This window comes from Equus caballus, chromosome 5 (assembly GCF_041296265.1).
Source record: "Equus caballus isolate H_3958 breed thoroughbred chromosome 5, TB-T2T, whole genome shotgun sequence".
In the NCBI taxonomy this organism is placed as follows: domain Eukaryota; kingdom Metazoa; phylum Chordata; class Mammalia; order Perissodactyla; family Equidae; genus Equus; species Equus caballus.
In genome coordinates this window covers 34,116,222-34,139,041 of record NC_091688.1, presented here as the reverse complement: position 1 = coordinate 34,139,041, position 22,820 = coordinate 34,116,222, and the positions used below count along the sequence as shown (strand labels likewise).

The 22,820-nt window shown below is 75.3% G+C and overlaps 12 non-coding genes across 12 annotated transcripts; 9 read left to right on the top strand and 3 right to left on the bottom strand.

Moving 5' to 3' along the window:
- Window positions 1-3,743: 3,743 nt before the first annotated feature.
- Window positions 3,744-3,826, bottom strand: TRNAL-CAG (transfer RNA leucine (anticodon CAG)). Its single transcript has one exon. It is a non-coding gene; the product is annotated as a tRNA-Leu (tRNA).
- A 568-nt stretch (window positions 3,827-4,394) lies between these two features.
- Window positions 4,395-4,466, top strand: TRNAD-GUC (transfer RNA aspartic acid (anticodon GUC)). The gene has a single exon. It is a non-coding gene; the product is annotated as a tRNA-Asp (tRNA).
- A 710-nt stretch (window positions 4,467-5,176) lies between these two features.
- On the top strand, window positions 5,177-5,248 carry TRNAG-UCC (transfer RNA glycine (anticodon UCC)). The gene has a single exon. It is a non-coding gene; the product is annotated as a tRNA-Gly (tRNA).
- A 299-nt stretch (window positions 5,249-5,547) lies between these two features.
- On the top strand, window positions 5,548-5,619 carry TRNAE-CUC (transfer RNA glutamic acid (anticodon CUC)). The gene has a single exon. It is a non-coding gene; the product is annotated as a tRNA-Glu (tRNA).
- A 4,821-nt stretch (window positions 5,620-10,440) lies between these two features.
- Window positions 10,441-10,523, bottom strand: TRNAL-CAG (transfer RNA leucine (anticodon CAG)). Its single transcript has one exon. It is a non-coding gene; the product is annotated as a tRNA-Leu (tRNA).
- Window positions 10,524-11,091: 568 nt separating this feature from the next.
- On the top strand, window positions 11,092-11,163 carry TRNAD-GUC (transfer RNA aspartic acid (anticodon GUC)). Its single transcript has one exon. It is a non-coding gene; the product is annotated as a tRNA-Asp (tRNA).
- A 710-nt stretch (window positions 11,164-11,873) lies between these two features.
- TRNAG-UCC (transfer RNA glycine (anticodon UCC)) lies at window positions 11,874-11,945 on the top strand. Its single transcript has one exon. It is a non-coding gene; the product is annotated as a tRNA-Gly (tRNA).
- A 299-nt stretch (window positions 11,946-12,244) lies between these two features.
- On the top strand, window positions 12,245-12,316 carry TRNAE-CUC (transfer RNA glutamic acid (anticodon CUC)). Its single transcript has one exon. It is a non-coding gene; the product is annotated as a tRNA-Glu (tRNA).
- Window positions 12,317-17,137: 4,821 nt separating this feature from the next.
- TRNAL-CAG (transfer RNA leucine (anticodon CAG)) lies at window positions 17,138-17,220 on the bottom strand. The gene has a single exon. It is a non-coding gene; the product is annotated as a tRNA-Leu (tRNA).
- A 568-nt stretch (window positions 17,221-17,788) lies between these two features.
- On the top strand, window positions 17,789-17,860 carry TRNAD-GUC (transfer RNA aspartic acid (anticodon GUC)). Its single transcript has one exon. It is a non-coding gene; the product is annotated as a tRNA-Asp (tRNA).
- Window positions 17,861-18,570: 710 nt separating this feature from the next.
- Window positions 18,571-18,642, top strand: TRNAG-UCC (transfer RNA glycine (anticodon UCC)). Its single transcript has one exon. It is a non-coding gene; the product is annotated as a tRNA-Gly (tRNA).
- Window positions 18,643-18,941: 299 nt separating this feature from the next.
- TRNAE-CUC (transfer RNA glutamic acid (anticodon CUC)) lies at window positions 18,942-19,013 on the top strand. Its single transcript has one exon. It is a non-coding gene; the product is annotated as a tRNA-Glu (tRNA).
- The last annotated feature ends 3,807 nt before the right edge of the window (window positions 19,014-22,820 follow it).

The window sequence follows — 22,820 nt, the reverse complement described above, 5'->3', positions numbered from 1 at the left end:
CCATCTTCTCCTGCGGGTGCTCCCCAAAGGAGATGGCAGCTCTCCGGCCCCTTGCCGCCACGACGGGCGCGCCGCCGTCAGCCAGCGGAGCTGAGTATCTGTCCAGGGACCGGTTCCGGCCGAGGCAGAGGGGAGGGCCGAGCCGATGAGCGGCAGGAAGCTGCCGCGGGCCCCACGCTGGACTTTGACGGAGCCGTTCTCCCCTGCGCCAAGGCGCCCCCGTGGGCATAGGGGTGCGCCCCGTGAGCGCGGGAAGTTCCCCCACGGGCCCGGCCGGGGTGCTGGGCGTGCGCGTGCGGGGGCGGGAGACGGTGCGGGATGGAGGCGTCGGTCCCGGTGGGTGGCCCCCCACGCGGGTCAGGGCACAGGGCCAAGTGACCCCAGGAAGAGGGCACGGCGGTGAGCCGCGCGGTGGGTGGCGTGAGGAGGAGTCCCGGGTGTGCGAGCGGAGCGCCGCGGGCCCGGAGGAGGTGCGGGGCTTGCGGGAACGGGCCGCTCAGGCAGGGGCTCCGGGCGGCCAGGCCCCTTGGCCGGCACGGGTGGCGGCGGGTGAGATCTAGGGTTGGGGTGGGGACGAGGGGCCTGAGGCGGGGGGGCGGGGGGGGACAGGGCCGGGGGAAGCGAGTCCTCGGGGCGGGTCGTGCGAGAGAGGACCATAGGGTCCGCGGGGTTGTTGGCGGATGGTGGGGCGGGGGTGCCTGGAGGCGGTAAGGAGCGGCGGGTGGCAAGCAGGGGCAGTGGGCTCCGGTGCGAGGAAGACGGAAGCCCCTGCGGTGGGAGAGGACGCCGGCGGGCGAGACTGGCTGTGCTGTGCTGCGCTGCGAGGTGGTGAGGCTAAGGAGTAGGGTGAGAGGAGGGGTGGGGAGCGGGCAAGGGCGGGGAATGCCACTGCCCCAGAGACAGAAACGACCTGTCCTGGGGACGGAGAGTCGCGTCTCGGGTGTGCGTTGGGGGTTGAGTTGAGAAGAGGCCAAAGGGACCAACGGAACGGAGGATCCCCGGCCGGGAAGGATTTGGAAAGTGGGGGCGCGGGGAGGAGGGGCCTGACAGGCGTCGGGGTGTTGGGGCAGTAGGGGGGTGGTGAGGGTGGAGGTGGAGGGGCTGGGGCTGGGGGTGCGGCTTGGGGCTTGCAGGCTGGGGTGGCGGCGGACTTGGCAGTGTCCTCGGGGCGTCCTGGGGGCGGGGGTGGCGGCGAGGATTCGTCGTGGTGCCGGTGCTGACCCGTGGTGGACTTGGTGCTGGCGCCGGGGTGTGGGGGGGGAGGGGCGGGGTGGGTGGACTGGGTCGCGGTGGCGGCGCAGGTGGTTTCGGTGGTGGAGGGGCCGGCGAGCGTTGGCTACCGATGGCGGCCGAGCGGGATCAGGTGAACACACGGCGGGCGTGCATGGTGACGATCTCGCGGAACTCTTTGGAAAGACTCGAGGGCGCGCCACCAGGACACTGGGACCCTCCGGGAGAAGGCGGTGGGTCACCCGTAGGAGCGGCACGTTCCTTCCTGCCGGCAGTGCCAACGCCGCGTAACTTGCCGGCCGGGGTCAGGGCGAGCCGGAGAGCGGGGAAAGGTGGCGGAGCGTGAGGAGGTGGGGCGTGCATGGGCCCGCGTGTGCTGCGGGAGAGTGTCCCTCGAAGGGAAACGCGTGACTCGAGCGGGGTCACGGGAAGGAAGAGAAGAGGGACAAGGAAGGAAGGTGCGCGGGCACGAGAGTGGCTGGGCCGTGAATGTGTCAGGGCACGGGGGGTTGGGGGGGCGGGCGTTTGGTTCCCGGGGTGCGTGTTTGGCGGGGGTGGGGGGGGACTTTTGTCTCCAGGGCGAGAGCGAGGGCCCGGGGCGGGCGGAAGGTGTTGGTGTGTGGCGGCGGCCTCGAGCGCAGGAGAGAGGCAGCCTAAGCTGGACGTCGGGGCCGCGGGACCAAAAGGGGACGGGGTGCTGCATGGGCCGGGAATCGAACCCGGGCCTCCCGCGTGGCAGGCGAGAATTCTACCACTGAACCACCCATGCACCGGTGGCCGGCGCCACCAGGCGCCGCCCCAGCGGCGCTCGCCACCAGCCGCCCGACACTGGTCACGGCCCTGCGGGGCCCTGGAGGGCGCTCGGGGGCGGGCGGGGGGGGGGCAGGCGCGGTCGGAGGGGGTGCGGTGCAGGGAGACACGGAGGCGCGGTGGCACCTGTGCGCCGAGGCGCGGAGGAGCCGCGACAGAGCGGGGCGGCCTCGGCCCATGCCGCGCCTTGTGTCCGGCCCAGGGCCGCCGCGACCCTGCCGGCGTCGCCAGAGGAAGCCAGGAGCCGCGCCCAGCCTGGCCCGCGCTCGGATGACAACGAGGGGCGGCGATGTGTGGCGGGCGACGTTCCCTTCGACGACCCACGGGCCCGTGCCCAAGTCCCCTGGGCGGCGGGCTTCCCCTCGGGTGCGCTGGGCGCGTGGCCGTGCGCGGGCGCCAACGGCGCGGCCTGCCGGGCGAGGGCAGGGCAGGGCAGGGCAGGGCAGGGCCGTGCAGGGCAGGGCTGGGTGGGAGGGCCGTGGCGTGGGGGCGGCCGTGGGAGCCGCAGGCTGGGGAGCGCCGCCTCGGCCGCCCGCCGCTGAGCGGCGCTCATGCCAAGAGACCCGAGGGGCCTGAGCCTGGCGCCTGCGCTCTGGCCGACGGCTCGCCCGCAAGGGTCCGGCTCCGGGGTGCCTTGGTGGCGAGGCAGGAGCGCGTTCTTGGATGGCGGGCGCGCTTTGGCAGAGTGGCTGCCGGCTGGCGGGCCGCCCGCGGAGGAGGCGCGCCGTCGTGTGGTCGTGGGTTTGGGTCCCCGAGGCGCCTTGGCGCGTGCAGACGGGGCTTGGCCCCGGCCGTGGGCCCGACGTTGCGTGTGGGCGACGGGGATCCAGGGCTTCGGCTCGCTGCTCCCCGGAGCCAGCTTGCCGGGTTGGGCCCGCGTGCCAGGCAGGCCCCGTGCAGGGAGGGCGCTGTGCTGGGCTGGCGAGCAGAAGGCCGGGCTGCGTGGGGCCCGGGAGGCAGGCATGTGTGGCCCGGGCGAGGCCCCGAGGTGAAAAGTCGTGGTGGGCACCACAGGCCAGCGAGATGGGGACGGCGACCTGAGCAGGGTGTGGAGAGGATGGACGGGCCGGGCGGCCGGGGGCTGTGGGAAAGGCCAGCGTGTTGGACGGTGTGCCGCCCGTTGCGCAGGCGTGGCGCTCCAAGAGCGAGGCGCTGTGCGCCAGGCAGAAGTCGGAGGGTGACCCTTGGAGGGTTTTGCACACGCAGGGTCGGGTGGGGTGGGGTGGGGTGGGGTGGGGTGGGGTCGGGTGGGGTGGGGTAGCGGGAGTGGGAGTGGGAGCGCGAGTGTGAGGGAGGGCTACACAACCCCCTAATGGGGGGGGGGGCTCGTGTGCGGAGGGGGAAGGGGAGAGCAGGCGAGGAACGATGTGGCGCGAAGTCCTGAAGCCCCCGCGTGTGGGGTCCGGTGCGAAGGGTGTGTGAGTGAGTGGGCGGGGGCGCGCGCGCTGTGTCGGGAAGGCCGGTTGCCAGTGGGTTCGAGGCGCTGGGGCAGCCTCCTGGGCTGAGTGCGCCAGGCCCGCGCAGCGGCGGGCGTGAGAAGCTGGTGGGGTCGAGAGGCGTGCGTGTAGGGGCCTGGAGTTTGGCGCGGCGGCCACAGGCCGGAGCGCCAGCCCGGGCCGGCCAGGAAGGCGGCCAAGGGCGGCGCTCGGGTGTGCGGGAGGCCCGGGAGGCGGGCGTTGGTTGGGCGGGCCAAAAGGTCGGCGTGTCAGGAGTGGGATTCGAACCCACGCCTCCAGGGGAGACTGCGACCTGAACGCAGCGCCTTAGACCGCTCGGCCATCCTGACGGCGGGCCTGGGCGCGTGGCCGCTCGCCTGGCTGGGAGCCGACGCGGCCGGCGGGGCCCTTGGCCGCCCGCGGCGCCTGGCGGGCGTCTTTGTGGGCGCGCCACGGACGGGACGCGCGCGCCGGCCGACGTGGAGCAAGGCCAGCGGACTCGCCCGGCTCCACCGCCGCCGCCGCCCCGTCGCCCACCCCGGGCGCCGGCCGGGACAAGGACGCGGCCCGGCGCGCGCCCCCCTTCTCCTCGCCGCCTCGCTGGCCCTCTCGAGAGGGCCTCTTCCTCGCGGCGCGATCTCCGCACGGGAGGCAAGAGGCGTCGCAGACTCGGCATTTCCAGCCGCCGCCGCCGCCGCCGCCGCCGGCGCCGCCAGGGCCGGGCGCGCGGCCGGGGTCGGGGTCGTGTGCGGGTCCGGGTGCGGGTCGCGGTCCGCTTTGCTGGATGACGCGGTCGTTTGGCTGTCGGGTCGGATGGGGCACACGTGCCGGGCACCGGTGGCGGGCAGGGCCTCGAGGGCGGGGGTCGGCGTCGGCAGGCAGCCGGAGAGCGGTCGTGCGCCAGGGCGGCCGCCGCCGTCCTCGTTAGTATAGTGGTGAGTATCCCCGCCTGTCACGCGGGAGACCGGGGTTCGATTCCCCGACGGGGAGGCAAGACGTCCCTTTTTGGTGGCTGGCGCCGCTCTGCGTCCTGCCGCTTGCCCCCGAGGGCGCTTCTTCGCCCTGCCCCGCCCTGCAGCCAGGCGCAGGCCGCCAACCCGTGCCCGGCCTGCCCACGGGGACCCCTCCCCGAGGCCCCCTCGCCGTCGGGCGGCGGTCGTTCGGCACGGCCGAGCCAAGGCTTCCTCTGCTCCCCGCAGCGCCCGACGAGCGGCCCGCCCCCAGCGGCTGGCGCACGGGGCTCCCTGCGACGCGACGCGCGACGCGCGCTGCACAGCTGCACAGCTGCACAGCTGCACAGCTGCACAGCTGCCGGGACGGGCGGCGGGTGGGTCCCCTCTCGGTGCGCGCAGCTGCCTCGCCGAGCAGCCGGTGGAGAAGGGCTGGGGCGAGCCGGCCGGTGGAGGGCGGGCGCCCGGCCGGGGCTTTGGCGGGGCGGTCGGCGTCGGAATGGCGGTCGCTTGGTGGAGTGGCAGCGAGGGCGCCCCCCAGAGGCGGTCCGTCCCGGCGGACGAGGGCTGCCGCGTCGGGCGCGGCGCTGGCGCTGGCGCGGGGCGGCGGTTGGTGGCGCCGGTGGCAGCGCCGCGCTGCGGGCGGGCGGGGCGTCGGAGCAGGGCTGCGCCAGGCGGCGGCGGCGGCGGCGGCGGGACGGCTGTGGCGCGAGCCCCGGGCCGGCGTCTCGGGGCAGGCCGGGCTGTGCGGCGTTGGTGGTATAGTGGTGAGCATAGCTGCCTTCCAAGCAGTTGACCCGGGTTCGATTCCCGGCCAACGCAGCGGACCGACCTTTTGCCGAGCTGCGGGGCCCTCCCGCCCCGCAGGCGGGCGGCGGGCGGCGGGCGGCGGGCGTGCGGCTGTGCGTGTGTGTGTGTGCGCGCGCGTGCGTGCGGGCAGGAGGCGCGCGCAGCGTTTTGAGGGCGCGGCGAGCAGGAAGCCGGCGAGGGCGCGTGCCTGGGCCGGGGCGGCGGGCGGCTGGCCTGCGCAAGGCAGGGGGCCCCGGCGGCGAGGGAGCGGCGAGCGGGCGGGCTGCGGGCCCCGGGTCCAGGAGGCGCAGGCGAGGCGCGAAGCCCGACGCTCCCTGGTGGTCTAGTGGTTAGGATTCGGCGCTCTCACCGCCGCGGCCCGGGTTCGATTCCCGGTCAGGGAAGCCTTTCTTCTTCCTCTCCGCCTGCCCGCCTGCCGACCGCCCGACCTCCGCCTCCCCGGCGCGGCGCGGGCGGCCGCGACCCCTCCCCCCACCACGCACACTTTTAGCCCGCGCCGGAGCTCGCTCGCTTCGCCCCTCGCCCCCTGGCCTCGGCCTCCCGACAAGGCCACCCGCCACGTCCAGCCCTGACCCTGCCACGCTCCCTCCACCCCTGCCAACGGCAGACCTTTCGGCCCCCGCTCGCCCCCTGGGCGTCTCCCCTCCTCCTCCTCGGACGCTCGCCTCGCTTCCCCTCTTCCTCGGTGGCTGGGGCCGCCTCCCTCCCGCCGTGGCCGCGGGCGCACAGCCCCGCCGCCGGCCCCCGCACGCGCTTCGACTCTCCCGCAGCCTGGCTTCGGCCGCGACAGTGTCGCGGCCCCCAAGCCGCCCCTTGGTCCCTCCCGAGCTGGGGCCGCCGGTGGGGGCGGGGGCTGGGGCTGGGGCCGGGGCTGGGGGTGCGGGCGGGATGGGGCAGGGGTCTCCCTGGACCGGTCGGGCCACCTGCCGAGACCTGTGGTCCCTGGCTTCGCCCCTCGCGCCAGCCAAGGCGCCGGCAGCTTTCCCGCCGCCGCCTGCCGGGTCCTGGCCCCGCTGCGTGTCCCGGGGGCCCGGCGATTGGGCGCCAGGGGCGTCTGGGTCTCGCGCGGGCGCGGGAGCCGAGGGCCCGGCCGCGGCGCCCGAGAGGCGGAGATGGGCCAGTGACCCTCGAGCCGTCCGTCCGTCGGGCTAGCGAGACCAGCCCGCCGCGGAGGACACAGAGCAGGGAGCTACAGGAGGCCGTTCCGGAAAACGCCACGGGCAAGCAGGTGGGGAGGGGCTGGGGGCGGAGGGGTGGCGGGGGTGGGGTGGGGCGACGCTTGGCCAGCGTTTTCTTCCAGTGGCCTCAGCGACGCTCCGCGTCCTATGGCCAAGTGGCCAGGGCGTTCCCCGGAACTCTTGCCTCCCCCGCGCCCCTCCCCACACCGAGATGGGACTTTGGACGGCGTTCCCCTTCCCGCCTCGGCGTCCACCCACGCCATCCCTCTCTCCAGCCCCGCATCCATCTTCTCCTGCGGGTGCTCCCCAAAGGAGATGGCAGCTCTCCGGCCCCTTGCCGCCACGACGGGCGCGCCGCCGTCAGCCAGCGGAGCTGAGTATCTGTCCAGGGACCGGTTCCGGCCGAGGCAGAGGGGAGGGCCGAGCCGATGAGCGGCAGGAAGCTGCCGCGGGCCCCACGCTGGACTTTGACGGAGCCGTTCTCCCCTGCGCCAAGGCGCCCCCGTGGGCATAGGGGTGCGCCCCGTGAGCGCGGGAAGTTCCCCCACGGGCCCGGCCGGGGTGCTGGGCGTGCGCGTGCGGGGGCGGGAGACGGTGCGGGATGGAGGCGTCGGTCCCGGTGGGTGGCCCCCCACGCGGGTCAGGGCACAGGGCCAAGTGACCCCAGGAAGAGGGCACGGCGGTGAGCCGCGCGGTGGGTGGCGTGAGGAGGAGTCCCGGGTGTGCGAGCGGAGCGCCGCGGGCCCGGAGGAGGTGCGGGGCTTGCGGGAACGGGCCGCTCAGGCAGGGGCTCCGGGCGGCCAGGCCCCTTGGCCGGCACGGGTGGCGGCGGGTGAGATCTAGGGTTGGGGTGGGGACGAGGGGCCTGAGGCGGGGGGGCGGGGGGGGACAGGGCCGGGGGAAGCGAGTCCTCGGGGCGGGTCGTGCGAGAGAGGACCATAGGGTCCGCGGGGTTGTTGGCGGATGGTGGGGCGGGGGTGCCTGGAGGCGGTAAGGAGCGGCGGGTGGCAAGCAGGGGCAGTGGGCTCCGGTGCGAGGAAGACGGAAGCCCCTGCGGTGGGAGAGGACGCCGGCGGGCGAGACTGGCTGTGCTGTGCTGCGCTGCGAGGTGGTGAGGCTAAGGAGTAGGGTGAGAGGAGGGGTGGGGAGCGGGCAAGGGCGGGGAATGCCACTGCCCCAGAGACAGAAACGACCTGTCCTGGGGACGGAGAGTCGCGTCTCGGGTGTGCGTTGGGGGTTGAGTTGAGAAGAGGCCAAAGGGACCAACGGAACGGAGGATCCCCGGCCGGGAAGGATTTGGAAAGTGGGGGCGCGGGGAGGAGGGGCCTGACAGGCGTCGGGGTGTTGGGGCAGTAGGGGGGTGGTGAGGGTGGAGGTGGAGGGGCTGGGGCTGGGGGTGCGGCTTGGGGCTTGCAGGCTGGGGTGGCGGCGGACTTGGCAGTGTCCTCGGGGCGTCCTGGGGGCGGGGGTGGCGGCGAGGATTCGTCGTGGTGCCGGTGCTGACCCGTGGTGGACTTGGTGCTGGCGCCGGGGTGTGGGGGGGGAGGGGCGGGGTGGGTGGACTGGGTCGCGGTGGCGGCGCAGGTGGTTTCGGTGGTGGAGGGGCCGGCGAGCGTTGGCTACCGATGGCGGCCGAGCGGGATCAGGTGAACACACGGCGGGCGTGCATGGTGACGATCTCGCGGAACTCTTTGGAAAGACTCGAGGGCGCGCCACCAGGACACTGGGACCCTCCGGGAGAAGGCGGTGGGTCACCCGTAGGAGCGGCACGTTCCTTCCTGCCGGCAGTGCCAACGCCGCGTAACTTGCCGGCCGGGGTCAGGGCGAGCCGGAGAGCGGGGAAAGGTGGCGGAGCGTGAGGAGGTGGGGCGTGCATGGGCCCGCGTGTGCTGCGGGAGAGTGTCCCTCGAAGGGAAACGCGTGACTCGAGCGGGGTCACGGGAAGGAAGAGAAGAGGGACAAGGAAGGAAGGTGCGCGGGCACGAGAGTGGCTGGGCCGTGAATGTGTCAGGGCACGGGGGGTTGGGGGGGCGGGCGTTTGGTTCCCGGGGTGCGTGTTTGGCGGGGGTGGGGGGGGACTTTTGTCTCCAGGGCGAGAGCGAGGGCCCGGGGCGGGCGGAAGGTGTTGGTGTGTGGCGGCGGCCTCGAGCGCAGGAGAGAGGCAGCCTAAGCTGGACGTCGGGGCCGCGGGACCAAAAGGGGACGGGGTGCTGCATGGGCCGGGAATCGAACCCGGGCCTCCCGCGTGGCAGGCGAGAATTCTACCACTGAACCACCCATGCACCGGTGGCCGGCGCCACCAGGCGCCGCCCCAGCGGCGCTCGCCACCAGCCGCCCGACACTGGTCACGGCCCTGCGGGGCCCTGGAGGGCGCTCGGGGGCGGGCGGGGGGGGGGCAGGCGCGGTCGGAGGGGGTGCGGTGCAGGGAGACACGGAGGCGCGGTGGCACCTGTGCGCCGAGGCGCGGAGGAGCCGCGACAGAGCGGGGCGGCCTCGGCCCATGCCGCGCCTTGTGTCCGGCCCAGGGCCGCCGCGACCCTGCCGGCGTCGCCAGAGGAAGCCAGGAGCCGCGCCCAGCCTGGCCCGCGCTCGGATGACAACGAGGGGCGGCGATGTGTGGCGGGCGACGTTCCCTTCGACGACCCACGGGCCCGTGCCCAAGTCCCCTGGGCGGCGGGCTTCCCCTCGGGTGCGCTGGGCGCGTGGCCGTGCGCGGGCGCCAACGGCGCGGCCTGCCGGGCGAGGGCAGGGCAGGGCAGGGCAGGGCAGGGCCGTGCAGGGCAGGGCTGGGTGGGAGGGCCGTGGCGTGGGGGCGGCCGTGGGAGCCGCAGGCTGGGGAGCGCCGCCTCGGCCGCCCGCCGCTGAGCGGCGCTCATGCCAAGAGACCCGAGGGGCCTGAGCCTGGCGCCTGCGCTCTGGCCGACGGCTCGCCCGCAAGGGTCCGGCTCCGGGGTGCCTTGGTGGCGAGGCAGGAGCGCGTTCTTGGATGGCGGGCGCGCTTTGGCAGAGTGGCTGCCGGCTGGCGGGCCGCCCGCGGAGGAGGCGCGCCGTCGTGTGGTCGTGGGTTTGGGTCCCCGAGGCGCCTTGGCGCGTGCAGACGGGGCTTGGCCCCGGCCGTGGGCCCGACGTTGCGTGTGGGCGACGGGGATCCAGGGCTTCGGCTCGCTGCTCCCCGGAGCCAGCTTGCCGGGTTGGGCCCGCGTGCCAGGCAGGCCCCGTGCAGGGAGGGCGCTGTGCTGGGCTGGCGAGCAGAAGGCCGGGCTGCGTGGGGCCCGGGAGGCAGGCATGTGTGGCCCGGGCGAGGCCCCGAGGTGAAAAGTCGTGGTGGGCACCACAGGCCAGCGAGATGGGGACGGCGACCTGAGCAGGGTGTGGAGAGGATGGACGGGCCGGGCGGCCGGGGGCTGTGGGAAAGGCCAGCGTGTTGGACGGTGTGCCGCCCGTTGCGCAGGCGTGGCGCTCCAAGAGCGAGGCGCTGTGCGCCAGGCAGAAGTCGGAGGGTGACCCTTGGAGGGTTTTGCACACGCAGGGTCGGGTGGGGTGGGGTGGGGTGGGGTGGGGTGGGGTCGGGTGGGGTGGGGTAGCGGGAGTGGGAGTGGGAGCGCGAGTGTGAGGGAGGGCTACACAACCCCCTAATGGGGGGGGGGGCTCGTGTGCGGAGGGGGAAGGGGAGAGCAGGCGAGGAACGATGTGGCGCGAAGTCCTGAAGCCCCCGCGTGTGGGGTCCGGTGCGAAGGGTGTGTGAGTGAGTGGGCGGGGGCGCGCGCGCTGTGTCGGGAAGGCCGGTTGCCAGTGGGTTCGAGGCGCTGGGGCAGCCTCCTGGGCTGAGTGCGCCAGGCCCGCGCAGCGGCGGGCGTGAGAAGCTGGTGGGGTCGAGAGGCGTGCGTGTAGGGGCCTGGAGTTTGGCGCGGCGGCCACAGGCCGGAGCGCCAGCCCGGGCCGGCCAGGAAGGCGGCCAAGGGCGGCGCTCGGGTGTGCGGGAGGCCCGGGAGGCGGGCGTTGGTTGGGCGGGCCAAAAGGTCGGCGTGTCAGGAGTGGGATTCGAACCCACGCCTCCAGGGGAGACTGCGACCTGAACGCAGCGCCTTAGACCGCTCGGCCATCCTGACGGCGGGCCTGGGCGCGTGGCCGCTCGCCTGGCTGGGAGCCGACGCGGCCGGCGGGGCCCTTGGCCGCCCGCGGCGCCTGGCGGGCGTCTTTGTGGGCGCGCCACGGACGGGACGCGCGCGCCGGCCGACGTGGAGCAAGGCCAGCGGACTCGCCCGGCTCCACCGCCGCCGCCGCCCCGTCGCCCACCCCGGGCGCCGGCCGGGACAAGGACGCGGCCCGGCGCGCGCCCCCCTTCTCCTCGCCGCCTCGCTGGCCCTCTCGAGAGGGCCTCTTCCTCGCGGCGCGATCTCCGCACGGGAGGCAAGAGGCGTCGCAGACTCGGCATTTCCAGCCGCCGCCGCCGCCGCCGCCGCCGGCGCCGCCAGGGCCGGGCGCGCGGCCGGGGTCGGGGTCGTGTGCGGGTCCGGGTGCGGGTCGCGGTCCGCTTTGCTGGATGACGCGGTCGTTTGGCTGTCGGGTCGGATGGGGCACACGTGCCGGGCACCGGTGGCGGGCAGGGCCTCGAGGGCGGGGGTCGGCGTCGGCAGGCAGCCGGAGAGCGGTCGTGCGCCAGGGCGGCCGCCGCCGTCCTCGTTAGTATAGTGGTGAGTATCCCCGCCTGTCACGCGGGAGACCGGGGTTCGATTCCCCGACGGGGAGGCAAGACGTCCCTTTTTGGTGGCTGGCGCCGCTCTGCGTCCTGCCGCTTGCCCCCGAGGGCGCTTCTTCGCCCTGCCCCGCCCTGCAGCCAGGCGCAGGCCGCCAACCCGTGCCCGGCCTGCCCACGGGGACCCCTCCCCGAGGCCCCCTCGCCGTCGGGCGGCGGTCGTTCGGCACGGCCGAGCCAAGGCTTCCTCTGCTCCCCGCAGCGCCCGACGAGCGGCCCGCCCCCAGCGGCTGGCGCACGGGGCTCCCTGCGACGCGACGCGCGACGCGCGCTGCACAGCTGCACAGCTGCACAGCTGCACAGCTGCACAGCTGCCGGGACGGGCGGCGGGTGGGTCCCCTCTCGGTGCGCGCAGCTGCCTCGCCGAGCAGCCGGTGGAGAAGGGCTGGGGCGAGCCGGCCGGTGGAGGGCGGGCGCCCGGCCGGGGCTTTGGCGGGGCGGTCGGCGTCGGAATGGCGGTCGCTTGGTGGAGTGGCAGCGAGGGCGCCCCCCAGAGGCGGTCCGTCCCGGCGGACGAGGGCTGCCGCGTCGGGCGCGGCGCTGGCGCTGGCGCGGGGCGGCGGTTGGTGGCGCCGGTGGCAGCGCCGCGCTGCGGGCGGGCGGGGCGTCGGAGCAGGGCTGCGCCAGGCGGCGGCGGCGGCGGCGGCGGGACGGCTGTGGCGCGAGCCCCGGGCCGGCGTCTCGGGGCAGGCCGGGCTGTGCGGCGTTGGTGGTATAGTGGTGAGCATAGCTGCCTTCCAAGCAGTTGACCCGGGTTCGATTCCCGGCCAACGCAGCGGACCGACCTTTTGCCGAGCTGCGGGGCCCTCCCGCCCCGCAGGCGGGCGGCGGGCGGCGGGCGGCGGGCGTGCGGCTGTGCGTGTGTGTGTGTGCGCGCGCGTGCGTGCGGGCAGGAGGCGCGCGCAGCGTTTTGAGGGCGCGGCGAGCAGGAAGCCGGCGAGGGCGCGTGCCTGGGCCGGGGCGGCGGGCGGCTGGCCTGCGCAAGGCAGGGGGCCCCGGCGGCGAGGGAGCGGCGAGCGGGCGGGCTGCGGGCCCCGGGTCCAGGAGGCGCAGGCGAGGCGCGAAGCCCGACGCTCCCTGGTGGTCTAGTGGTTAGGATTCGGCGCTCTCACCGCCGCGGCCCGGGTTCGATTCCCGGTCAGGGAAGCCTTTCTTCTTCCTCTCCGCCTGCCCGCCTGCCGACCGCCCGACCTCCGCCTCCCCGGCGCGGCGCGGGCGGCCGCGACCCCTCCCCCCACCACGCACACTTTTAGCCCGCGCCGGAGCTCGCTCGCTTCGCCCCTCGCCCCCTGGCCTCGGCCTCCCGACAAGGCCACCCGCCACGTCCAGCCCTGACCCTGCCACGCTCCCTCCACCCCTGCCAACGGCAGACCTTTCGGCCCCCGCTCGCCCCCTGGGCGTCTCCCCTCCTCCTCCTCGGACGCTCGCCTCGCTTCCCCTCTTCCTCGGTGGCTGGGGCCGCCTCCCTCCCGCCGTGGCCGCGGGCGCACAGCCCCGCCGCCGGCCCCCGCACGCGCTTCGACTCTCCCGCAGCCTGGCTTCGGCCGCGACAGTGTCGCGGCCCCCAAGCCGCCCCTTGGTCCCTCCCGAGCTGGGGCCGCCGGTGGGGGCGGGGGCTGGGGCTGGGGCCGGGGCTGGGGGTGCGGGCGGGATGGGGCAGGGGTCTCCCTGGACCGGTCGGGCCACCTGCCGAGACCTGTGGTCCCTGGCTTCGCCCCTCGCGCCAGCCAAGGCGCCGGCAGCTTTCCCGCCGCCGCCTGCCGGGTCCTGGCCCCGCTGCGTGTCCCGGGGGCCCGGCGATTGGGCGCCAGGGGCGTCTGGGTCTCGCGCGGGCGCGGGAGCCGAGGGCCCGGCCGCGGCGCCCGAGAGGCGGAGATGGGCCAGTGACCCTCGAGCCGTCCGTCCGTCGGGCTAGCGAGACCAGCCCGCCGCGGAGGACACAGAGCAGGGAGCTACAGGAGGCCGTTCCGGAAAACGCCACGGGCAAGCAGGTGGGGAGGGGCTGGGGGCGGAGGGGTGGCGGGGGTGGGGTGGGGCGACGCTTGGCCAGCGTTTTCTTCCAGTGGCCTCAGCGACGCTCCGCGTCCTATGGCCAAGTGGCCAGGGCGTTCCCCGGAACTCTTGCCTCCCCCGCGCCCCTCCCCACACCGAGATGGGACTTTGGACGGCGTTCCCCTTCCCGCCTCGGCGTCCACCCACGCCATCCCTCTCTCCAGCCCCGCATCCATCTTCTCCTGCGGGTGCTCCCCAAAGGAGATGGCAGCTCTCCGGCCCCTTGCCGCCACGACGGGCGCGCCGCCGTCAGCCAGCGGAGCTGAGTATCTGTCCAGGGACCGGTTCCGGCCGAGGCAGAGGGGAGGGCCGAGCCGATGAGCGGCAGGAAGCTGCCGCGGGCCCCACGCTGGACTTTGACGGAGCCGTTCTCCCCTGCGCCAAGGCGCCCCCGTGGGCATAGGGGTGCGCCCCGTGAGCGCGGGAAGTTCCCCCACGGGCCCGGCCGGGGTGCTGGGCGTGCGCGTGCGGGGGCGGGAGACGGTGCGGGATGGAGGCGTCGGTCCCGGTGGGTGGCCCCCCACGCGGGTCAGGGCACAGGGCCAAGTGACCCCAGGAAGAGGGCACGGCGGTGAGCCGCGCGGTGGGTGGCGTGAGGAGGAGTCCCGGGTGTGCGAGCGGAGCGCCGCGGGCCCGGAGGAGGTGCGGGGCTTGCGGGAACGGGCCGCTCAGGCAGGGGCTCCGGGCGGCCAGGCCCCTTGGCCGGCACGGGTGGCGGCGGGTGAGATCTAGGGTTGGGGTGGGGACGAGGGGCCTGAGGCGGGGGGGCGGGGGGGGACAGGGCCGGGGGAAGCGAGTCCTCGGGGCGGGTCGTGCGAGAGAGGACCATAGGGTCCGCGGGGTTGTTGGCGGATGGTGGGGCGGGGGTGCCTGGAGGCGGTAAGGAGCGGCGGGTGGCAAGCAGGGGCAGTGGGCTCCGGTGCGAGGAAGACGGAAGCCCCTGCGGTGGGAGAGGACGCCGGCGGGCGAGACTGGCTGTGCTGTGCTGCGCTGCGAGGTGGTGAGGCTAAGGAGTAGGGTGAGAGGAGGGGTGGGGAGCGGGCAAGGGCGGGGAATGCCACTGCCCCAGAGACAGAAACGACCTGTCCTGGGGACGGAGAGTCGCGTCTCGGGTGTGCGTTGGGGGTTGAGTTGAGAAGAGGCCAAAGGGACCAACGGAACGGAGGATCCCCGGCCGGGAAGGATTTGGAAAGTGGGGGCGCGGGGAGGAGGGGCCTGACAGGCGTCGGGGTGTTGGGGCAGTAGGGGGGTGGTGAGGGTGGAGGTGGAGGGGCTGGGGCTGGGGGTGCGGCTTGGGGCTTGCAGGCTGGGGTGGCGGCGGACTTGGCAGTGTCCTCGGGGCGTCCTGGGGGCGGGGGTGGCGGCGAGGATTCGTCGTGGTGCCGGTGCTGACCCGTGGTGGACTTGGTGCTGGCGCCGGGGTGTGGGGGGGGAGGGGCGGGGTGGGTGGACTGGGTCGCGGTGGCGGCGCAGGTGGTTTCGGTGGTGGAGGGGCCGGCGAGCGTTGGCTACCGATGGCGGCCGAGCGGGATCAGGTGAACACACGGCGGGCGTGCATGGTGACGATCTCGCGGAACTCTTTGGAAAGACTCGAGGGCGCGCCACCAGGACACTGGGACCCTCCGGGAGAAGGCGGTGGGTCACCCGTAGGAGCGGCACGTTCCTTCCTGCCGGCAGTGCCAACGCCGCGTAACTTGCCGGCCGGGGTCAGGGCGAGCCGGAGAGCGGGGAAAGGTGGCGGAGCGTGAGGAGGTGGGGCGTGCATGGGCCCGCGTGTGCTGCGGGAGAGTGTCCCTCGAAGGGAAACGCGTGACTCGAGCGGGGTCACGGGAAGGAAGAGAAGAGGGACAAGGAAGGAAGGTGCGCGGGCACGAGAGTGGCTGGGCCGTGAATGTGTCAGGGCACGGGGGGTTGGGGGGGCGGGCGTTTGGTTCCCGGGGTGCGTGTTTGGCGGGGGTGGGGGGGGACTTTTGTCTCCAGGGCGAGAGCGAGGGCCCGGGGCGGGCGGAAGGTGTTGGTGTGTGGCGGCGGCCTCGAGCGCAGGAGAGAGGCAGCCTAAGCTGGACGTCGGGGCCGCGGGACCAAAAGGGGACGGGGTGCTGCATGGGCCGGGAATCGAACCCGGGCCTCCCGCGTGGCAGGCGAGAATTCTACCACTGAACCACCCATGCACCGGTGGCCGGCGCCACCAGGCGCCGCCCCAGCGGCGCTCGCCACCAGCCGCCCGACACTGGTCACGGCCCTGCGGGGCCCTGGAGGGCGCTCGGGGGCGGGCGGGGGGGGGGCAGGCGCGGTCGGAGGGGGTGCGGTGCAGGGAGACACGGAGGCGCGGTGGCACCTGTGCGCCGAGGCGCGGAGGAGCCGCGACAGAGCGGGGCGGCCTCGGCCCATGCCGCGCCTTGTGTCCGGCCCAGGGCCGCCGCGACCCTGCCGGCGTCGCCAGAGGAAGCCAGGAGCCGCGCCCAGCCTGGCCCGCGCTCGGATGACAACGAGGGGCGGCGATGTGTGGCGGGCGACGTTCCCTTCGACGACCCACGGGCCCGTGCCCAAGTCCCCTGGGCGGCGGGCTTCCCCTCGGGTGCGCTGGGCGCGTGGCCGTGCGCGGGCGCCAACGGCGCGGCCTGCCGGGCGAGGGCAGGGCAGGGCAGGGCAGGGCAGGGCCGTGCAGGGCAGGGCTGGGTGGGAGGGCCGTGGCGTGGGGGCGGCCGTGGGAGCCGCAGGCTGGGGAGCGCCGCCTCGGCCGCCCGCCGCTGAGCGGCGCTCATGCCAAGAGACCCGAGGGGCCTGAGCCTGGCGCCTGCGCTCTGGCCGACGGCTCGCCCGCAAGGGTCCGGCTCCGGGGTGCCTTGGTGGCGAGGCAGGAGCGCGTTCTTGGATGGCGGGCGCGCTTTGGCAGAGTGGCTGCCGGCTGGCGGGCCGCCCGCGGAGGAGGCGCGCCGTCGTGTGGTCGTGGGTTTGGGTCCCCGAGGCGCCTTGGCGCGTGCAGACGGGGCTTGGCCCCGGCCGTGGGCCCGACGTTGCGTGTGGGCGACGGGGATCCAGGGCTTCGGCTCGCTGCTCCCCGGAGCCAGCTTGCCGGGTTGGGCCCGCGTGCCAGGCAGGCCCCGTGCAGGGAGGGCGCTGTGCTGGGCTGGCGAGCAGAAGGCCGGGCTGCGTGGGGCCCGGGAGGCAGGCATGTGTGGCCCGGGCGAGGCCCCGAGGTGAAAAGTCGTGGTGGGCACCACAGGCCAGCGAGATGGGGACGGCGACCTGAGCAGGGTGTGGAGAGGATGGACGGGCCGGGCGGCCGGGGGCTGTGGGAAAGGCCAGCGTGTTGGACGGTGTGCCGCCCGTTGCGCAGGCGTGGCGCTCCAAGAGCGAGGCGCTGTGCGCCAGGCAGAAGTCGGAGGGTGACCCTTGGAGGGTTTTGCACACGCAGGGTCGGGTGGGGTGGGGTGGGGTGGGGTGGGGTGGGGTCGGGTGGGGTGGGGTAGCGGGAGTGGGAGTGGGAGCGCGAGTGTGAGGGAGGGCTACACAACCCCCTAATGGGGGGGGGGGCTCGTGTGCGGAGGGGGAAGGGGAGAGCAGGCGAGGAACGATGTGGCGCGAAGTCCTGAAGCCCCCGCGTGTGGGGTCCGGTGCGAAGGGTGTGTGAGTGAGTGGGCGGGGGCGCGCGCGCTGTGTCGGGAAGGCCGGTTGCCAGTGGGTTCGAGGCGCTGGGGCAGCCTCCTGGGCTGAGTGCGCCAGGCCCGCGCAGCGGCGGGCGTGAGAAGCTGGTGGGGTCGAGAGGCGTGCGTGTAGGGGCCTGGAGTTTGGCGCGGCGGCCACAGGCCGGAGCGCCAGCCCGGGCCGGCCAGGAAGGCGGCCAAGGGCGGCGCTCGGGTGTGCGGGAGGCCCGGGAGGCGGGCGTTGGTTGGGCGGGCCAAAAGGTCGGCGTGTCAGGAGTGGGATTCGAACCCACGCCTCCAGGGGAGACTGCGACCTGAACGCAGCGCCTTAGACCGCTCGGCCATCCTGACGGCGGGCCTGGGCGCGTGGCCGCTCGCCTGGCTGGGAGCCGACGCGGCCGGCGGGGCCCTTGGCCGCCCGCGGCGCCTGGCGGGCGTCTTTGTGGGCGCGCCACGGACGGGACGCGCGCGCCGGCCGACGTGGAGCAAGGCCAGCGGACTCGCCCGGCTCCACCGCCGCCGCCGCCCCGTCGCCCACCCCGGGCGCCGGCCGGGACAAGGACGCGGCCCGGCGCGCGCCCCCCTTCTCCTCGCCGCCTCGCTGGCCCTCTCGAGAGGGCCTCTTCCTCGCGGCGCGATCTCCGCACGGGAGGCAAGAGGCGTCGCAGACTCGGCATTTCCAGCCGCCGCCGCCGCCGCCGCCGCCGGCGCCGCCAGGGCCGGGCGCGCGGCCGGGGTCGGGGTCGTGTGCGGGTCCGGGTGCGGGTCGCGGTCCGCTTTGCTGGATGACGCGGTCGTTTGGCTGTCGGGTCGGATGGGGCACACGTGCCGGGCACCGGTGGCGGGCAGGGCCTCGAGGGCGGGGGTCGGCGTCGGCAGGCAGCCGGAGAGCGGTCGTGCGCCAGGGCGGCCGCCGCCGTCCTCGTTAGTATAGTGGTGAGTATCCCCGCCTGTCACGCGGGAGACCGGGGTTCGATTCCCCGACGGGGAGGCAAGACGTCCCTTTTTGGTGGCTGGCGCCGCTCTGCGTCCTGCCGCTTGCCCCCGAGGGCGCTTCTTCGCCCTGCCCCGCCCTGCAGCCAGGCGCAGGCCGCCAACCCGTGCCCGGCCTGCCCACGGGGACCCCTCCCCGAGGCCCCCTCGCCGTCGGGCGGCGGTCGTTCGGCACGGCCGAGCCAAGGCTTCCTCTGCTCCCCGCAGCGCCCGACGAGCGGCCCGCCCCCAGCGGCTGGCGCACGGGGCTCCCTGCGACGCGACGCGCGACGCGCGCTGCACAGCTGCACAGCTGCACAGCTGCACAGCTGCACAGCTGCCGGGACGGGCGGCGGGTGGGTCCCCTCTCGGTGCGCGCAGCTGCCTCGCCGAGCAGCCGGTGGAGAAGGGCTGGGGCGAGCCGGCCGGTGGAGGGCGGGCGCCCGGCCGGGGCTTTGGCGGGGCGGTCGGCGTCGGAATGGCGGTCGCTTGGTGGAGTGGCAGCGAGGGCGCCCCCCAGAGGCGGTCCGTCCCGGCGGACGAGGGCTGCCGCGTCGGGCGCGGCGCTGGCGCTGGCGCGGGGCGGCGGTTGGTGGCGCCGGTGGCAGCGCCGCGCTGCGGGCGGGCGGGGCGTCGGAGCAGGGCTGCGCCAGGCGGCGGCGGCGGCGGCGGCGGGACGGCTGTGGCGCGAGCCCCGGGCCGGCGTCTCGGGGCAGGCCGGGCTGTGCGGCGTTGGTGGTATAGTGGTGAGCATAGCTGCCTTCCAAGCAGTTGACCCGGGTTCGATTCCCGGCCAACGCAGCGGACCGACCTTTTGCCGAGCTGCGGGGCCCTCCCGCCCCGCAGGCGGGCGGCGGGCGGCGGGCGGCGGGCGTGCGGCTGTGCGTGTGTGTGTGTGCGCGCGCGTGCGTGCGGGCAGGAGGCGCGCGCAGCGTTTTGAGGGCGCGGCGAGCAGGAAGCCGGCGAGGGCGCGTGCCTGGGCCGGGGCGGCGGGCGGCTGGCCTGCGCAAGGCAGGGGGCCCCGGCGGCGAGGGAGCGGCGAGCGGGCGGGCTGCGGGCCCCGGGTCCAGGAGGCGCAGGCGAGGCGCGAAGCCCGACGCTCCCTGGTGGTCTAGTGGTTAGGATTCGGCGCTCTCACCGCCGCGGCCCGGGTTCGATTCCCGGTCAGGGAAGCCTTTCTTCTTCCTCTCCGCCTGCCCGCCTGCCGACCGCCCGACCTCCGCCTCCCCGGCGCGGCGCGGGCGGCCGCGACCCCTCCCCCCACCACGCACACTTTTAGCCCGCGCCGGAGCTCGCTCGCTTCGCCCCTCGCCCCCTGGCCTCGGCCTCCCGACAAGGCCACCCGCCACGTCCAGCCCTGACCCTGCCACGCTCCCTCCACCCCTGCCAACGGCAGACCTTTCGGCCCCCGCTCGCCCCCTGGGCGTCTCCCCTCCTCCTCCTCGGACGCTCGCCTCGCTTCCCCTCTTCCTCGGTGGCTGGGGCCGCCTCCCTCCCGCCGTGGCCGCGGGCGCACAGCCCCGCCGCCGGCCCCCGCACGCGCTTCGACTCTCCCGCAGCCTGGCTTCGGCCGCGACAGTGTCGCGGCCCCCAAGCCGCCCCTTGGTCCCTCCCGAGCTGGGGCCGCCGGTGGGGGCGGGGGCTGGGGCTGGGGCCGGGGCTGGGGGTGCGGGCGGGATGGGGCAGGGGTCTCCCTGGACCGGTCGGGCCACCTGCCGAGACCTGTGGTCCCTGGCTTCGCCCCTCGCGCCAGCCAAGGCGCCGGCAGCTTTCCCGCCGCCGCCTGCCGGGTCCTGGCCCCGCTGCGTGTCCCGGGGGCCCGGCGATTGGGCGCCAGGGGCGTCTGGGTCTCGCGCGGGCGCGGGAGCCGAGGGCCCGGCCGCGGCGCCCGAGAGGCGGAGATGGGCCAGTGACCCTCGAGCCGTCCGTCCGTCGGGCTAGCGAGACCAGCCCGCCGCGGAGGACACAGAGCAGGGAGCTACAGGAGGCCGTTCCGGAAAACGCCACGGGCAAGCAGGTGGGGAGGGGCTGGGGGCGGAGGGGTGGCGGGGGTGGGGTGGGGCGACGCTTGGCCAGCGTTTTCTTCCAGTGGCCTCAGCGACGCTCCGCGTCCTATGGCCAAGTGGCCAGGGCGTTCCCCGGAACTCTTGCCTCCCCCGCGCCCCTCCCCACACCGAGATGGGACTTTGGACGGCGTTCCCCTTCCCGCCTCGGCGTCCACCCACGCCATCCCTCTCTCCAGCCCCGCATCCATCTTCTCCTGCGGGTGCTCCCCAAAGGAGATGGCAGCTCTCCGGCCCCTTGCCGCCACGACGGGCGCGCCGCCGTCAGCCAGCGGAGCTGAGTATCTGTCCAGGGACCGGTTCCGGCCGAGGCAGAGGGGAGGGCCGAGCCGATGAGCGGCAGGAAGCTGCCGCGGGCCCCACGCTGGACTTTGACGGAGCCGTTCTCCCCTGCGCCAAGGCGCCCCCGTGGGCATAGGGGTGCGCCCCGTGAGCGCGGGAAGTTCCCCCACGGGCCCGGCCGGGGTGCTGGGCGTGCGCGTGCGGGGGCGGGAGACGGTGCGGGATGGAGGCGTCGGTCCCGGTGGGTGGCCCCCCACGCGGGTCAGGGCACAGGGCCAAGTGACCCCAGGAAGAGGGCACGGCGGTGAGCCGCGCGGTGGGTGGCGTGAGGAGGAGTCCCGGGTGTGCGAGCGGAGCGCCGCGGGCCCGGAGGAGGTGCGGGGCTTGCGGGAACGGGCCGCTCAGGCAGGGGCTCCGGGCGGCCAGGCCCCTTGGCCGGCACGGGTGGCGGCGGGTGAGATCTAGGGTTGGGGTGGGGACGAGGGGCCTGAGGCGGGGGGGCGGGGGGGGACAGGGCCGGGGGAAGCGAGTCCTCGGGGCGGGTCGTGCGAGAGAGGACCATAGGGTCCGCGGGGTTGTTGGCGGATGGTGGGGCGGGGGTGCCTGGAGGCGGTAAGGAGCGGCGGGTGGCAAGCAGGGGCAGTGGGCTCCGGTGCGAGGAAGACGGAAGCCCCTGCGGTGGGAGAGGACGCCGGCGGGCGAGACTGGCTGTGCTGTGCTGCGCTGCGAGGTGGTGAGGCTAAGGAGTAGGGTGAGAGGAGGGGTGGGGAGCGGGCAAGGGCGGGGAATGCCACTGCCCCAGAGACAGAAACGACCTGTCCTGGGGACGGAGAGTCGCGTCTCGGGTGTGCGTTGGGGGTTGAGTTGAGAAGAGGCCAAAGGGACCAACGGAACGGAGGATCCCCGGCCGGGAAGGATTTGGAAAGTGGGGGCGCGGGGAGGAGGGGCCTGACAGGCGTCGGGGTGTTGGGGCAGTAGGGGGGTGGTGAGGGTGGAGGTGGAGGGGCTGGGGCTGGGGGTGCGGCTTGGGGCTTGCAGGCTGGGGTGGCGGCGGACTTGGCAGTGTCCTCGGGGCGTCCTGGGGGCGGGGGTGGCGGCGAGGATTCGTCGTGGTGCCGGTGCTGACCCGTGGTGGACTTGGTGCTGGCGCCGGGGTGTGGGGGGGGAGGGGCGGGGTGGGTGGACTGGGTCGCGGTGGCGGCGCAGGTGGTTTCGGTGGTGGAGGGGCCGGCGAGCGTTGGCTACCGATGGCGGCCGAGCGGGATCAGGTGAACACACGGCGGGCGTGCATGGTGACGATCTCGCGGAACTCTTTGGAAAGACTCGAGGGCGCGCCACCAGGACACTGGGACCCTCCGGGAGAAGGCGGTGGGTCACCCGTAGGAGCGGCACGTTCCTTCCTGCCGGCAGTGCCAACGCCGCGTAACTTGCCGGCCGGGGTCAGGGCGAGCCGGAGAGCGGGGAAAGGTGGCGGAGCGTGAGGAGGTGGGGCGTGCATGGGCCCGCGTGTGCTGCGGGAGAGTGTCCCTCGAAGGGAAACGCGTGACTCGAGCGGGGTCACGGGAAGGAAGAGAAGAGGGACAAGGAAGGAAGGTGCGCGGGCACGAGAGTGGCTGGGCCGTGAATGTGTCAGGGCACGGGGGGTTGGGGGGGCGGGCGTTTGGTTCCCGGGGTGCGTGTTTGGCGGGGGTGGGGGGGGACTTTTGTCTCCAGGGCGAGAGCGAGGGCCCGGGGCGGGCGGAAGGTGTTGGTGTGTGGCGGCGGCCTCGAGCGCAGGAGAGAGGCAGCCTAAGCTGGACGTCGGGGCCGCGGGACCAAAAGGGGACGGGGTGCTGCATGGGCCGGGAATCGAACCCGGGCCTCCCGCGTGGCAGGCGAGAATTCTACCACTGAACCACCCATGCACCGGTGGCCGGCGCCACCAGGCGCCGCCCCAGCGGCGCTCGCCACCAGCCGCCCGACACTGGTCACGGCCCTGCGGGGCCCTGGAGGGCGCTCGGGGGCGGGCGGGGGGGGGGCAGGCGCGGTCGGAGGGGGTGCGGTGCAGGGAGACACGGAGGCGCGGTGGCACCTGTGCGCCGAGGCGCGGAGGAGCCGCGACAGAGCGGGGCGGCCTCGGCCCATGCCGCGCCTTGTGTCCGGCCCAGGGCCGCCGCGACCCTGCCGGCGTCGCCAGAGGAAGCCAGGAGCCGCGCCCAGCCTGGCCCGCGCTCGGATGACAACGAGGGGCGGCGATGTGTGGCGGGCGACGTTCCCTTCGACGACCCACGGGCCCGTGCCCAAGTCCCCTGGGCGGCGGGCTTCCCCTCGGGTGCGCTGGGCGCGTGGCCGTGCGCGGGCGCCAACGGCGCGGCCTGCCGGGCGAGGGCAGGGCAGGGCAGGGCAGGGCAGGGCCGTGCAGGGCAGGGCTGGGTGGGAGGGCCGTGGCGTGGGGGCGGCCGTGGGAGCCGCAGGCTGGGGAGCGCCGCCTCGGCCGCCCGCCGCTGAGCGGCGCTCATGCCAAGAGACCCGAGGGGCCTGAGCCTGGCGCCTGCGCTCTGGCCGACGGCTCGCCCGCAAGGGTCCGGCTCCGGGGTGCCTTGGTGGCGAGGCAGGAGCGCGTTCTTGGATGGCGGGCGCGCTTTGGCAGAGTGG